The sequence below is a fragment of the Elephas maximus genome, chromosome 16 (genome assembly GCF_024166365.1).
Source record: "Elephas maximus indicus isolate mEleMax1 chromosome 16, mEleMax1 primary haplotype, whole genome shotgun sequence".
In the NCBI taxonomy this organism is placed as follows: domain Eukaryota; kingdom Metazoa; phylum Chordata; class Mammalia; order Proboscidea; family Elephantidae; genus Elephas; species Elephas maximus.
In genome coordinates this window covers 14,208,919-14,224,722 of record NC_064834.1, presented here as the reverse complement: position 1 = coordinate 14,224,722, position 15,804 = coordinate 14,208,919, and the positions used below count along the sequence as shown (strand labels likewise).

At 39.7% G+C, this 15,804-nt stretch overlaps 1 protein-coding gene across 7 annotated transcripts in view; it reads right to left on the bottom strand.

Moving 5' to 3' along the window:
- CFAP70 (cilia and flagella associated protein 70) overlaps positions 1–15,804 on the bottom strand; it is a 149,140-nt gene that overhangs the window by 33,721 nt on the left and 99,615 nt on the right. The window lies entirely within an intron of this gene.

The following is a 15,804-nucleotide window of genomic DNA, read 5'->3' as shown; positions in this document are numbered from 1 at the left end:
TCTAGAGATTGATTTCATGGTATATGAATCATATAATCTTGAAATGGCAAATATAAGCTTATATATAATTCTGTTTTTTAAAAGTGCCTCCTAACGAAAAATTCTTCCCAGGTTTTGCTCACATTTGCTAAAATGGAATTGAAGAATTTATTTAAATGAAATTTTATTGTGGTAAGAGATACATATCCACCAATGACAATTTTTTTCTTTATTCTCTTTTAAGTGAAAGTTTAAAATTCAAGTCAGTTTCCCATACAAAAACTTATACGCACATTCTTATGTGACCCTAGTGGCTCTCCCTACAATGTGACAGCACACTCCTCTCCACCCTCTATTTTCCGAGTCCATTCAACCAGCTCCTGACCCCCTCTGCCTTCTCATCTCGCCTCCAGGCAGGAGCTGCCCACTTAGTCTCATGTGTCTACTTGAGTGAAGAAGTACACTCTTCACCAGCATTATTTTATGTCTTACAGTCCAGTCTAATTTTTGTCTGAAGAGTTAGCTTCGGGGATGGTTTTAGTTTGGGGCTAACAGAGAGTCCGGCGTCCGTGTTTTCTACGGTCCCTCCAGTCTCAGTTAGCCCATTAAGTCTGCTCTTTTTACTAGAATTTGAGTTCTGCATCCCGCTTTTCTCCTGCTCCATCTGGGACTCTCTGTTGTGTTCCCTGTCAGGGCAGTCATTGGTGGTAGATGGATACCACATAGTTCTTTTGGTCTCGGACTGATGGGAGTCTCTGATTTATGTGGCCCTAGGTTTTTTCCTTCCTCTTAGGCTACTGTTATCCTTTTGTCTTTGGTGTTCTTCATTCTCCTTTGCTCCAGGTGGGTTGGGACCAAGTGATGCATCTTAGATGGCCGCTTGCTAACTTTTAAGACCCCAGATGCCATTCACCAAAGTGGGCTGCAGAACATTTTAACAAATTTTGTTATGCCAATTGACCTAGATATCCCCTGAAACCATGGTTCCCAGACCCCGGCCCTGCTGTTCCATTCCTCGAAGTATCTGGTTTGGAAACTTCTTAGCTTTTGGTTTACTCCAGTTGTGCGGACTTCCCCTGTATTGTGTGTTGTCCTTTCCTTCACCTAAAATAATTCTGCTTAGTGAATACCCCTCTCCCTTCCTCCCACCCTCGCAACCATCAAAGAATGTTTTCTTCTGTGTTTAAACCTTTTCTTGAGTTCTTATAATAGTGGTCTCATACAATATTTGTCCTTTTGCAAATGACTAATTTCACTCAGCATAATGCCCTCCAGACTCCTCCACGTTATGAGATGTTTCACAGATTCATCATTGTTCTTTGTCGTTGTGTAGTATTCCATTGTGTGAATATACCATAATTTGTTTATCCATTCATCTGTTGATGGGCACCTAGGTTGTTTCCATCTTTTTGCTATTGTAAACAGTTCTGTAATGAACATGGGTGTGCATATGTCTATTCACGTGAGGGCTCTTATATCTCTAGGATATATCCCAAGGAGTGGGATTGCTGGATCGTATGGTAGTTCTATCTCTGGCTTTTTAAGAAAGCACCAAATCGATTTCCAAAGTGGTTGTACCATTTTACATTCCCACCAGCAGTCTATAAGTGTTCCAGTCTCTCCACAATCTCTCCAACATTTATTATTTTGTTTTTTGGATTAATGCTAGCCTTGTGGTAAGATGGTATCTCATTGTAGTTTTGATTTGCATTTCTCTAATGGCTAATGATTGTGAACATTTCCTTACATATCTGTTAGCCACCAGAGTCTTCTTTGGTGAAGCACCTGTTCATATCCTTTGCCCATTTTTTAATTGGGTTATTTGTCTTTTTTTGTTGAGGTTTTGCAGTATCTTGTAGATTTTAGAGATTAGACGCTGATCGAATTTGTCGTACCCAACATTTTTTTCCCAGTCTGTAGGTTGTCTTTTTACTCTTTTGGTGAAGTGTTTGGATGAGCAAAAGTGTTTGATTTTTAAGAGCTCCCAGTTATCTAGTTTCTCTTCTGGTGTTTGAGCATTGTTAGTAATGATTTGTATACTGTTCGTGCCATGTATTAGGGCTCCTAGTGTTGTCCCTATTTTTTCTTCCATAATCTTTATCGTTTTAGGTTTTATATTTAGAACTTTGATCGATTTTGAGTTAGTTTTTGGGCATGGTGTGAGGTATGGGTCTTGTTTCTTTTTTTTGCAGATGGAGATGGAGTTACACCAGCATCATTTGTTAAAGAGACTATCTTTTCACCAATTAATGGACTTTGGGCCTTTCTCAAATATCAGCTGCTCATAGGTGGATGATTTTACGTCTGGATTCTCAATTCTGTTCCACTGGTCTATGTATCTGTTGTACCAGTACCAGGCTGTTTTGACTACCATGGTGGTATAACAGGTTCTAAAATCAGGTAGTGTGAGGCCTCACACTTTGTTCTTCTACAGTAATGCTTTACTTATCCGGGGCCTCTTCCCTTTCCATATGAAGTTGGTGATTTGTTTCTCCATCTCATTAAAAAATGCCACTGGAATTTGGATCGGGATTGCATTGTATCTAGAGAGCGCTTTGAGTAGAATAGGTAGAATAGACATTTTCAGAATGTTGAGTCTTCCTATCCATGAGCAAGGTATGTTTTTCCACTTATGCAGATCTCTTCTGGTCTCTTGAAGTAGTGTCTTGTAGTTTTATTTGTACAGGTCTTTTAAGTCTCTGGTTAGATATATTCCTAAGTATTTTATCTTCTTGGGGGCTACTGTAAATGGTATTGATTTGGTGATTTCCTCTTTGACGTTCTCTTTGTTGTTGTTCAGGAATCCAACTGATTTTATATATTTATCTTGTATCCTGATACTCTGCTGAACTCATCTATTAGTTTCAGTAGTTTTATTGTGGATTCTTTAGGGTTTTCTGTGTATAAGATCAAGGAACCCCTGGCGGCATAGTGGTTAAGTGCTACACCTTCTAACCAAAAGGTCGGCAGTTCAAACCCACCAGGCACTCCTTGGAAACTCTATGGGACAGTTCTACTCTGACCTATATGGTCACCATGAGTCAGAATCGACTCGACGGCAATGGGTTTTTTGGTGTATAAGATCATACCATCTGCAAATAGAGATATTTTTACTTCTTCCTTACCAATTTGGATGCCCTTTATTTCTTTTTCTAGCCTAATTGCTCTGGCTAGGACCTCCAGCACAATGTTGAATAAGAGTGGTGATAAAGGGCATTCTTGTCGGGTTCCTGTTCTCAAGGGGCATGCTTTCAGGCTCTCTCCATTTAGGGTGATGTTGGCCGTTGGCTTTGTATAAATGCTCTTTATTATATTGAAGAATTTCCCTTTTATTCCTATTTTGCTGAGAGTTTTTATCATGAACAGGTGTTGAACTTTGTCAAATGCCTTTTCCGTATCAATGGGTAAGATCATGTGGTTCTTGTTTTTTGTTTTATTTATGTGATGGATTACATTGATTGTTTTCTAATGTTGAACCATCCCTGCATACCTGGTATGAATCCCACTTGGCCATGGTGAATTATTTTTTTTTGACACGTTCAATTTTATTGGCTAGAATTTTGTTGAGGATTTTTGCATTTAAGTTCATGAGGGATGTAGGTCTATAATTTTCTTTTTTTGTGGTGTCTTTCCCTAGTTTTGGTATCAGACTTCAGAGAATAAGTGTGGGAGTATTCCATTCTTTTCTATGCTCTGAAATACCTTTAGTAGTAGTGGTGTTAACTCTTCTCTGAAAGTTTGGTAGAATTCTCCAGTGAAGCCATCAGTGCCAGGGTTTTTTGTTGTTGTTGTTGGGAGTTTTTAAATTATCTTTTCAATCTCTTCTTTTGTTACAGGTTTATTTAGTTGTTCTACCTCTGTTTGTGTTAGTTTAGGTAGGTAGTGTGTTTCTAGAAATTTGTCCATTTCCTCTAGGTTTTCAAATTTGTTAGAGTACAATTTTTCATAGTATTCTGTTATGATTCTTTTAATTTCATTTGAGTCAGTTGTCATATCGCCCATCTCATTCCTTATTTGGGTTCTTTGCTTCCTCTCCTGTTTTTCTTTTGTCACTTTTGGCCAAAGGTTTATCAATTTTGTTGATCTTATTTTTCAAAGAACCAGCTTTTGGTCTGTTAACTCTTTCAATTGGTTTTCTATTCTCTGTTTCATTTAATTCTGCTCTAATTTTTGTTATTTGCTTTCTTCTGGTGCCTAAGGGCTTCTTTTTCAGCTCTCTATTTGTTCGAGTTATAGGGTTAATTCTTTGATTTTGGCTGTTTCTTCTTTTTGAATGTGTGCCTTTATTGCTATAAATTGACCTCTGTGCACTGCTTTTGCTGTGTCCCAAAGGTTCTGGTAGGATGTGTTTTCATTCTCATTTGATTCTGTGAATTTATTTGTCCTTAATTTCTTCTATAATATCCAGTAGTTTTTGAGCAAAGTGTTGTTCAGTTTCCATGTGTTTCATTTTTTTCCCTGCTTTTTTGTTACTGATTTCTACTTTTATGGGTTTATGGTCAGAAAAGATGCTTTGTAATATTTTGATGCTTCAGATTCTGTTAAGGTTTGCTTTATGGCCTAATATGTGGTCTATTCTGGAGAATGTTCCATGTGTGTTGGAAAAGAAAGTATACTTGGCTGCTGTTGGGTGGAGTGTTCTGTTTATGTCTACTAGGTCAAGTTGGTTGACTGTAGTATTTAGGTCTTCTCTGTCTTTCCTGAGCTTCTTCCTGAATGTTCTGTCCTTCACCAAAAGTGGTGTGTCGAAGTCTCCAGCTATTAATATGGACCTGTCTCTCTTTTCAATTCTGTTAGAGTTTGTTTTATGTATTTTGGAGCCTTTTCGTTGGGGGCATAAGTATTTATTATGGTTATGTCCTCCTGGTGTACTGACCCTTTAATCATTATATAGTGTCCTCCTTATCCTTTGTGGTAGATTTTACTTTAAAGTCTATTTTATTTTGTCTATTTTTAATACTGACACTCTTGCTCTTTTCTGATTGTTGTTTGCTAGATATATTTTTTCCATCCTTTGAGTTTTTGTTTGTGTCTTTAAGTCCATGGTGTGTCTCTTGTAGGCAGCATATAGATGGATCGTGTTTTTTATCCACTCTGCCTCTTTGTTGGTGCATTTAGTCCATTTACACTCAGCGTAATTATTGGTAGGTATGAGTTGCTGTCATGCTGTCATTTTGATGTCTTTTTTTGTGTGCTGTTGATAGTTTTTTTGTTCCACTTAATTTTCTGTGCTGAGTCGTTTTCTTTATATATTTTCTTTTGCTCTTTTTCATTGTTGTTGCTTTTGTATTTGCTGAGTCTTCACATTTTTCTTGTTTCTTCTTTTGATGTATAGGATAGTTAGTTTCCTTTGTCGTTACCTTAATATTTACCCCTATTTTTCTAAGCGTAAACCAAACTTTTATTTCTTTATGTTGCCTTGACTTCCCCCTGTATGAAAGATCTATGACTACATTTTTTAGTCTCTCTTTTTTGTTTTAATGTTGTCATCTTTTACAAAATGACATCTGTTTCCCTGTTTTGAGCATTTTAGCTTTGATTTATTTTTGTGATTTCCCTGTCTGGGTTGATATCTGGTAGCTCTGTCCTGTAATTTAGTCTTGGGTTGTTATCTGATGTTATTATTTTCTAAACAGATGACCCCCTTTAGTATTTCTTGTAATTTTAGTTTGGTTTTTGCAAATTCCCTAAACTTCTGTTTATCTGGAAATGTCCTAATTTCGCCATCATATTTGAGAGACAGTTTTGCTCGATCTGTATTCTTGGCTGGCAATTTTTTTTCCTTCAAGGCTTTATATATGCCATCCCAGTACCTCTTGCGTGCATGGTTTCTGCTGGGTAGTCCAAGCTTATTCTTATGGACTCTCCTTTGTAGGTGACTTTTCATTTATCCCTAGCTGCTCTTAAAATTCTCTCTTTATCTTTGGTTTTGGCAAGTTTGATTATAATATGTCTTGGTGACTTTCTTTTGGCATCTACCTTGTGTGGGGTTCAATAAGCATCAAGGATAGGTATCACCTCATCTTTTATGGTATCAGGGAAGTTTTCTGCCAATAAATCTTCAACAATTCTCTCTGTATTTTCTGATATCCCCCCGGTCTGGTGCTCCAATCGTTTGTAGGTTATTCCTCTTGACAGAGTCCTACATAATTCTTTGGTTTTCTTTATTTTTTTAAATTCTTTTCTCTGACTTTTCCTCAAATATGTTGGTGTCAAGTGCTTTATCTTCAGTCTCATTAATTGTGACTTCTAGTTCCTCAATTCTGCTCCTGTGACTTTCTAGTGAGTTGTCTACTTCTGAAATTTTATTGTTAATTAATCTTTTGAATTTCTGTTTGCTGTCTCTCTATGGATTCCTGCAGCCTATTACATTTGTCATTATGCTCTTCTCTAATCTTCTTAAGTTCCTCTATTGCTTTGTCTGTCTGCTGCTTGGCTTGTTCTGTGTTTTGCCTGATCTCCTTCCTGATCTCTTGAAGAGCTCTATCAGTGACAATTTTTTAAGTGCACAATTCAGTGACGTTAATTACATTCACTATGTTGTGCATAAATCACCACTATCCATTTCCAAATGTTTTTCATCACCCTAATCAGAAATTCAGTGCCTCTTATGTAATAACTCCCCATTTTCCCCTTGCCTGGGCCCTTAGTAGCCATTAATAAACTTCTGTCTCTATGATATGCCTATTCTAGATATTTTATATGTGGGATCATACTATACTTTTCCATTTGAGCCTGACTAATTTCACTGAAACTACTGTTTTCAAAGGTCATCCACATAATAGCATATATGAGAACTTCCTTTCTCTTTATGACTGAATAATATTCCATTGTATGGATATACCACATTTTGTATATCCATTCATTTGTTGATAGATACTTGGGTTGTTTCCATCTTTTCGTTATTGTGAATCATGCTACAATGAGTAAGGATTTTTGAAAATACCAAGGCTATAGCAATTAATTTTTTTAGACTGATGTTGTGAACTGGCTGTATCCTAATATTCCTCTGTCAGTTAATTTAGAATTTGGAGCATTATTTTCCTCTTGAAAAAATTATAAATATGAAAATATGCTCAACATCATTAGTCATTAAGGAAATACAAATCAAAACAACGAGATACCGCTTCACACCCACTAGAACGGCTATAATCAAAAACAGACAATAACAAGTGTTGGGGATGATATGAAGAAACTGACTACAAAACTCTACTGCGAGAAGCCATGGAAAAACATACCATGCTTATGGGTAGGTAGGCTCAACACTGTAAAAATATCAATTTTACCCAAAGCAATCTACAAATACAATGCAATTCTGATTCAAATACCAACAGCATTCTTTAACAAGATGGAAAAACTAATTATTAACTTTATATGGAAAGGAAAGAGGCCCTGTATAAGTAAAGCATTATTGAAGAAGAAGAACAAAGTAAAAGGCCTTGCACTGCCTGACCTCAGAACCTACCATACAGCCATGGTTGTTGGGAATATGGTAGCTGAAACAGCCTGGTACTGGTACAATGACAAACACATAAACCAATGGAACAGAACTGTGAACCGATATGTAAATCTATCTATCTACGGCTACCCGATCTTTGACAAAGGTCCAAAGTCCATTACATGGGGAAAAGACAATCTTTTTAACAAACAGCACTGGCAAAACTGGATGTCAATCTGTAAAAAAATTCAACAGGACCCATACCTCACACTATACACAAAATCCAATTCAAAATGGATCAAAGACCTAAGGATAAAACAAACAAACAAACAAAAAACTATAAAGATCAGGAAGAAAAAATAGGGTCAATGCTAGGGTCCTAATATACGACCTAAATAGGATACAAATTATAACTAATAATATTCAAACACCAGAAGATAAGCAAGATAATTGGGATCTTCTAAAAATTAAACACTTACACTCATCAAAAGACTTAACCAAAAGAGTAAAAAGAGAACCTACAGACTGGGAAAAACTTTTGGGCTACGACATATCTGACAAAGGTCTACTCTCTAAAATCTATAGGAAAATCCAACAGCTCTAACAACAAAAAGACAAATAATCCAGTTTAAAAATGGGCAGAGTATATATACAGACACTTCACCAAAGAAGACATCCAGGCAGCTAACAGGCACATGAGGAAATGTTTGTGATCACTAGCCATTAGAAAAATGCAAATCAAACTACAATGAGGTCCTGGACAGAGCTGGAGAAAAATGTAGAACAAGATTCTAAATCAGAAAGAAAGAACTGACTTGCTGGCCTGACAGAGACTGGAGAAACCCTGAGAGTACGGCCCCTGGGCACCCTATCATCTCAGTAATGAAGTCACTCCTGAGGTTCACCCTTCAGCCAAAGATTGGACAGGCCCACAAAACAAAATCAGACTAAAGGGGCACACCAGTCCAGGAGCAAGGACTAGAAGGCAGGAGGGGACAGGAAAGCTGGTATTAGGGAAACTAAGGCTGAGAAGGGAGAGTGTTGACATGTCAAGGGGTTGTTAAACAATGTCATAAAGCAATGTGTAGTGACTAATGAGAAGCTAGTTTGTCCTGTAAAGCTTTATCTAAAGTACAATAAAAAAAGAAAAAAAAAAAGTACAATGAGAAACCACTTCATCCCAACATTACTGGAACTAATAAAAAAAACCCAGAAAATTACAAATGTTGGAGAGGTTGTAGGGAACTCTTACACACTCCTGGTGGGAATGCAAAATGGTACAACCGTTTTGGAAAATATGGCGCTTCCTTAAAAAGCTAGAAGTAGAAATACCATATGACCCAGAAATCCTACTCCTAGGAATACATCCTAAAGAAATAAGACCTATCACAAGAATAGACATACAGGAGGCGGAGCCAACATGGCACTATAGACAGAAGCACCACGCCATCCCTCCACAGCAAAGACCCAAAAAACTAAGTAAAACAGAGACAAACGTCAATCCTGGAACCCTAAGCATCAAATGAAGAGATAAAGAACTCGCCAAGCACCAAATGGAATAAGAAACTGACAGAGAACAGAGAGCGAGAGAGTGTTTTAGTCATCTAGTGCTGCCATAACAGAAATACCAGAAGTGGATGGCTTTAACAAAGAGAAATTTATTTTCTCACAATCTAGTAGGTTACAAGTCCAAATTCAGGGTGTCAGCTCCAAGGGAAGGCTTTCTGTCTCTGTTGGCTAGGAAGAATATCCTCGTCTTCAATCTTCCCCTGGTTGAAGAGCTTCTCGGGCGTAGGGATCCCAGGTCCAAAGGACATGTTCTGCTCCTGGTGCTGCCTTCTTGGTGGTATGAGGTCCCTAAATCTCTGTTTCCCTTTCCTTTTATCTCTTGAGAGAAGCTCCCCAGGGAAACTCCCCAGGGAAAGATCAGGGAGGTGACCTGAGTAAGGGTGACATTACAACCCCACCCTAATCCTATTAACCTAAAATTACAACCACAAAATGTAGGACAACCACACAATACTGGGAATCATGGCCTAACCAAGTTGATAAACATTTTGGGGGGGACAATTCAATTCATGACAGAGAGATACATGCAGAGGTCCCCTATTAGCTAATGCAGCATGGATTCACCATTTTGGACTCCTGTCAGAGATTGGCAGACAGGGAGTACAGGAAAGCAGCTTCACGGAGCTCCCAGCAGGAGACAGAGCACCCAGTAACCAGGGATATATATTTTCCCACCTGCCATCCTTCTCCCTCTGCTCAGCCTCTGAAGCTTCCTAGCTGGCTGCAGTTGTTCAGCTGCCCAGAAAGAGCAGGGTCCACGCTGCTTGGATTCGCCCTGCCCACATCGGAGATCAGCAGCTTCACAGAGATCCCAGCAGGAGACAAAGCACCTGTTAAACAGCAATATATGCTTTCCCACCCCTCATCCTTCTCCCTCCTGCTCTACCTCTGCTGCTTCCCACTGGCCACAGTCTCCTGGCCGGGAGGCACGGCTCTAGCCCCCTTCCATTTGGATTTGCCCTGCCCATACTGGCCAGCTCCATCAGTGCCATTTGTTGCTGATGTTGCTTTTTTCAGCTTCTTTTGGTTTCTTCTCTGCTTCTCACCAACTCCCCCTCCTTTCTCTCAAACACCTGGCTCCATGTGCCAGCTTTCCTTCTTCTTGAAGGGTTGTGAAGCGCCGCTCAGCTGGGGAGCTACTTCCCCCGACCATGCTGCCACGTTGGAGGGATCCCTGGGGCCTTTGTTTGTTTTGTTTTGTTTGTTTCCTTTTTCTTTTTGCAGCTTCGGAACCCTTCTGCCCAGGCTATACTGCACAGCCTGGGAGCCACTTCCCCGGTCTTTGAAGCCGCACTGCTGGGATCTCTAGGGGCTTTACTGTTCTTTTTTTTCCTAATTTGTATTTATTATCTTTTTTCTCCCTTTTGTTTTTCTCCATTTCTCAGTTTCTCGTCTCTCCACTCCAATGATAAGCTCCCGTAGCACTCTTTTTTTGTTTGTTTGTTTTTGGCTCCTTTATCTCTCCTCTCTCTCTTCTTTCCCATACTCATCATCACTCCACACATCACAACCTCTCTCCCCCCTCCTTCCTGCCTACCTGAACCGCTGAACTCATACCCCCAAGCAGCACAGGCATCCGCTACTGGAACCTACCCTGCACTGATTCCCAGTGGCCCTGACGGCCCTAGTATGTGCCACAAACAACGCATACCAGTCCCTCCCCTTCAGCTGGACCTGCCCTTCTGCACCATAGCTGAGCAACTGGCCCTGCCCATGGGACAAGGAGGTGAAAAATATCATGCCCACAAACGAGCAAACAACGAAGGACATGTACCCCGCCTGCTCGGATATAACCAAATAAAACAGAAAAAGAAAGACGGAACAAGGAAATCTACAATCAATAAACAAAAAAAGTAACTGCTGAATGTCCAAAAGACAGCAGGCAATATCAAAGCATATTAAAAAAAACAGGAGAGGATAGTTCCAGTAGGCATTCAAAATAAAATACCAGATGACTTTCCAGTAAAAGAAAAGACACTAGAACTACCTGATAGGGAATTCAAATCTCTAACATTCAGAGCTATTCAAAAGTTGAAGCAAAAAGCAGACAAAAATGAATTAAAAATAGACAAGGAAAAGGCAGACAAATTCATGGAAAACGCAGATGAAAAAATGGACAAATTCAGGAAAATGATATAAGAACAAAATGCCACATTAAATTCACAACTAGAAATTATACAAAAACAAGTAAAAATCCAAAAGATAACACAATTTCAGAAATAGTGTGATAGAAGATCTGAGGAGTAGGTCTGAAACAATGGAGACAGGATCAGTGAAACTGAAGACAAAAACTTGGATACAACTTTGCTTGAGGAAAAATCAGAAAAAAGAATGAAAAATGAAGAAACCCTGATGATTATATCGAATACCATTGAAAGCGAAAATCTGCAAGTGATCGGAGTTCCAGAACACGGGGTTCTTGTTGTTGTTAGGTGCTGTCGAGTCAGTTCCAACTCATAGCGACCCTACACACATCGGAAAGAAACACTGCCCAGCCCTGTGCCATCCTCACAATCGTTGTTATGCTTGCGCTCATTGTTGCAGCCACTGTGTCAATCCACCTCATTGGCGGTCTTCCTCTTTTCCGCTGACTCTGTACTCTGCCAAGCATTCCCCACGGACTGATCCCTACTGACAACATGTCCAAAGTACATAAGATGCACTCCTGCCATCCTTGCCTCTAAGGAGCATTCTGGCCGCACTTCTTCCAAGACAGATTTGTTCGTTCTTTTGGTAGTCCATGGTATATTCAATAATCTTCACCAACACCACAATTCAAAGGCATCAACTCTTCTTCGGTCTTCCTTATTCATTGTCCAGCTTTCACATGCATATGATGCGATTGAACATACCATGGATTGGGTCAGGCGCACCAGTCTTCAGGGTGACATCTTTGCTCTTCAACACTTTGAAGAGGTCCTTTGCAGCAGATTTGCCCAATGCAATGTGTCTTTTGATTTCTTGACTGCTGCTTCCATGGCTGTTGATTGTGGATCCAAGTAAAATGAAATCCTTGACAACTTCAATCTTTTCTCCATTTATCATGATGTTGCTCATTGGTCCAGTTGTGAGGATTTTTATGTTGAGGCATAATCCATACTGAAGGATGTGGTCTTTGATCTTCATTAGTAAGTACTTCAAGTCCTCTTCACTTTCAGCAAGCAAGGTTGTGTCATCATCATAACGCAGGTTGTTAATGAGTCTTCCTCCAATCCTGATTTCCAGTTCTTCTTCATATAGTCCAGCTTCTCGTATTATTTGTTCAGCATACAGATAAAATAGGTATGGTGAAAGAATACAACCCTGAAGCACACCTTTCCTGACTTTAAACTAATCAGTATCCCCTTGTTCTGTCCGAACAACTGCCTCTTGATCCATATAAAGGTTCCTCATGAGCACAATTAAGTGTTCTGGAATTCCCATTGTTCTCAGTGTTATCCATAGTTTGTTATGATCCACAGAGTTGACTGCCTTTGCATAGTCAATAAAACACAGGTAAACATCCTTCTGGTATTCTCTGCTTTCAGCCAGGATCCATCTGACATCAGCAATGATATCCCTGGTTCCACATCCTCTTCTGAAACTGGCCTGAATTTCTGACAGTTCCCTGTCGATATACTGTTGCAGCCATTTTTGAATGATCTTCAGCAAAATTTTGCTTGCGTGTGATATTAATGATATTGTTCTATAATTTCCACATTCAGTTGGATCACCTTTCTTGGGAATAGGCATAAATATGGACCTCTTCCAGTCAGTTGGCCAGGAAGCTGTCTTCCATATTTCTTGGCATAGACGAGTGAGCACCTCCAGTGCTGCATCTGTTTGTTGAAACATCTCAATTGATATTCCAGCAATTCCTGAAGCCTTGTTTTTTGCCAATGCCTTCAGAGCAGCTTGGACTTCTTCCTTCAGTACCATCAGTTCCTGATCATATGCCGCCTCTTGAAATGGTTGAACATCGACTAATTCTTTTTTGTATAATGACTCTGTGTATTCCTTCCATCTTCTTTTGATGCTTCCTGTGTCATTTAGTATCTTCCTCATGGAATCCTTCACTATTGCAACTCGAGGCTTGAATTTTTTCTTCAGTTCTTTCAGCTTGAGAAACGCTGAGCGTGTTCTTCCCTTTTGGTTTTCCATCTCCAGCTCTTTGCACATGTCATTATAATACTTTATTTTCTCTTCTCAAGAGACCTTTGAAATCTTCTGTTCGGTTCTTTAACTTCATCAGTTCTTCCTTTTGCTTTAGCTGCTTGACACTAAAGAGGAAGTTTCAGAGTCTCCTCTGACATCCATCTTGGTCTTCTCTTTCTTTCCTGTCTTTTCAGTGACCTCTTGCTTTCTTCACGGATGATGTGCTTGATGTCATTCCACAACTCATCTGGTCTTCATTAACTAGTGTTCAATGCGCCAAAGCTATTCTTCAGATGGTCTCTCAATTCAGGTGGGATATACTCAAGGTCGTATCTTGCCTCTCGTGGACTTGCTCTGATTTTCTTCAGTTTCAGCTTGAACTTGCATATGAGCAATTGATGGTCTGTTCCACAGTCGGCCCCTGGCCCTGTTCTGACTGATGATATTGAGCTTTTCCACTGTCTCTTTCCACAGATGTAGTCAATTTGAATTCTGTGTGTTCCATCTGGCAGGTCCATGTGTATAGTCACCATCTATGTTGGTTAAAGACGGTATTTGCAATGAAGAAGTCATTGGTCTTGCAAAATTCTATCATTCGATCTCTGGCATTATTTCTATCACCAAGGCCATATTTTCCAACCACCGATCCTTCTTCTTTGTCTCCAACTTTCCCATTCCAATTGCCAGTAAGTGTCAACGCATCCTGATTGCATGTTCGATCCATTTCAGACTGCAGCAGCTGATAAAAATCTTTTATTTCTTCATCTTTGGCCCTAGTGGTTGGTGCGTAAATTTGAATAATAGTCATATTAACTGGTCTTCCTTGTAGCCGTATGGATATTATCCTATTACTGACAGCGCTGTACTTCAGGATAGATCTTAAAAGGTTCTTTTTGATGATGAATGCAACACCATTCCTCTTTGAGTTGTCATTCCCAGCACAGTAGACTATATGATTGTCTGATTCAAAATAGCCAATACCAGTCCATCTCAGCTCACTAATGCCTAGGATATCGATGTTTATACATTCCATTTCATTTTTGATAATTTCTAATTTTCCTAGATTCATACTTCGTACATTCCAGGTTCCGATTATTAATGGATGTTTGCAGCTGTTTCTTCTCATTTTGAGTCATGCCACATCAGCAAATGAAGGTCCCAAAAGCTTTACTCCATCCACGTCATTAAGGTCGACTCTACTTTGAGGAGGCAGCTCTTCTCCAGTCATCTTTTGAGTGCCTTCCCCCACGTGTCTGTCAGTTTGTCACATTGTGGGGGCTTGTGTGTTGCTGTGATGCTGGAAGCTATGCCACCAGTATTCAGATTCCAGCAGGGTCACCCATGGAGGACAGGTTTCAGCTGAGCTTCCAGACTAAGACTAGGAAGAAGGACCCGGCAGTCTACTTCTGAAAAGCATTAGCCAGCGAAAACCTTATGAATAGCAGCGGAACATTGTCTGATATAGTGCTGGAAGATGAGCCCTCCAGGTTGGAAGGCACTCAAAAGATGACTGGGGAAGACCTGCCTCCTCAAAGTAGAGTCAAACTTAATGATGTGGATGGAGTAAAGCTTCCAGGACCTTCATTTGCTGATGTGGCATGACTCAAAATCAGAAGAAACACCTGCAAACATCCATTAATACCTGGAACCTAGAATGTACGAAGTATGAATCGAGGAAAATTGGAAATCGTCAAAAATGAAAAGGATTGGAATGCAAAAGTTGGAAACAAAGAAGATCAGTAGTTGGAAAATATGGCCTTGGGGATGGAAACGATGCCAGAGATCGAATGATAGAATTTTGCAAGACCAATGACTTCTTCATTGCAAATATTTTCTTTAACCAACATAAACGGCGACTATACACACGGACCTCGCCAGATGGAACACACAGAAATCAAATTGACTACATCTGTGAAAAGAGACAGTGGAAAAGCTCAATATCATCAGTCAGAACAGGGCCAGGGGCCGATTGTGGAACAGACCATCAATTGCTCATATGCAAGTTCAAGCTGAAACTGAAGAAAATCAGAGCAAGTCCACGAGAGGCAAGATATGACCTTGAGTATATCCCACCTGAATTGAGAGACCATCTGAAGAATAGCTTTGGCGCATTGAACACTAGTGAACGAAGACCAGACGAGTTGTGGAATGACATCAAGCACATCATCCATGAAGACAGCAAGAGATTGCTGAAAAGACAGGAAAGAAAGAGAAGACCAAGATGGATGTCAGAGGAGACTCTGAAACTTGCTCTTGAGCGTTGAGCAGCTAAAGCAAAAGAAGGAATTGATGAAGTAAAAGAACTGCACAGAAGATTTCAAAGGGCCTCTCGAGAAGACAAAGTAAAGTATTATAATGACATGTGCAAAAAGCTGGAGATGGAAAACCAAAAGAGAAGAACACGCTCAGCGTTTCTCAAGCTGAAAGAACTGAAGAAAAAATTCAAGCCTCAAGTTGCAATAGTAAAGGATTCTGTGGGGAAAATATTAAATGACGCAGGAAGCATCAAAAGAAGATGGAAGGAATACACAGAGTCATTATACCAAAAAGAATTAATCGATATTCAACCATTTCAAGAGGTGGCACATGATCACGAACCGATGGTACTGAAGGAGGAAGTCCAAGCTGCTCTGAAGGCGCTGGTGAAAAACAAAGCTCCAGGAATTGATGGAATATCAATTGAG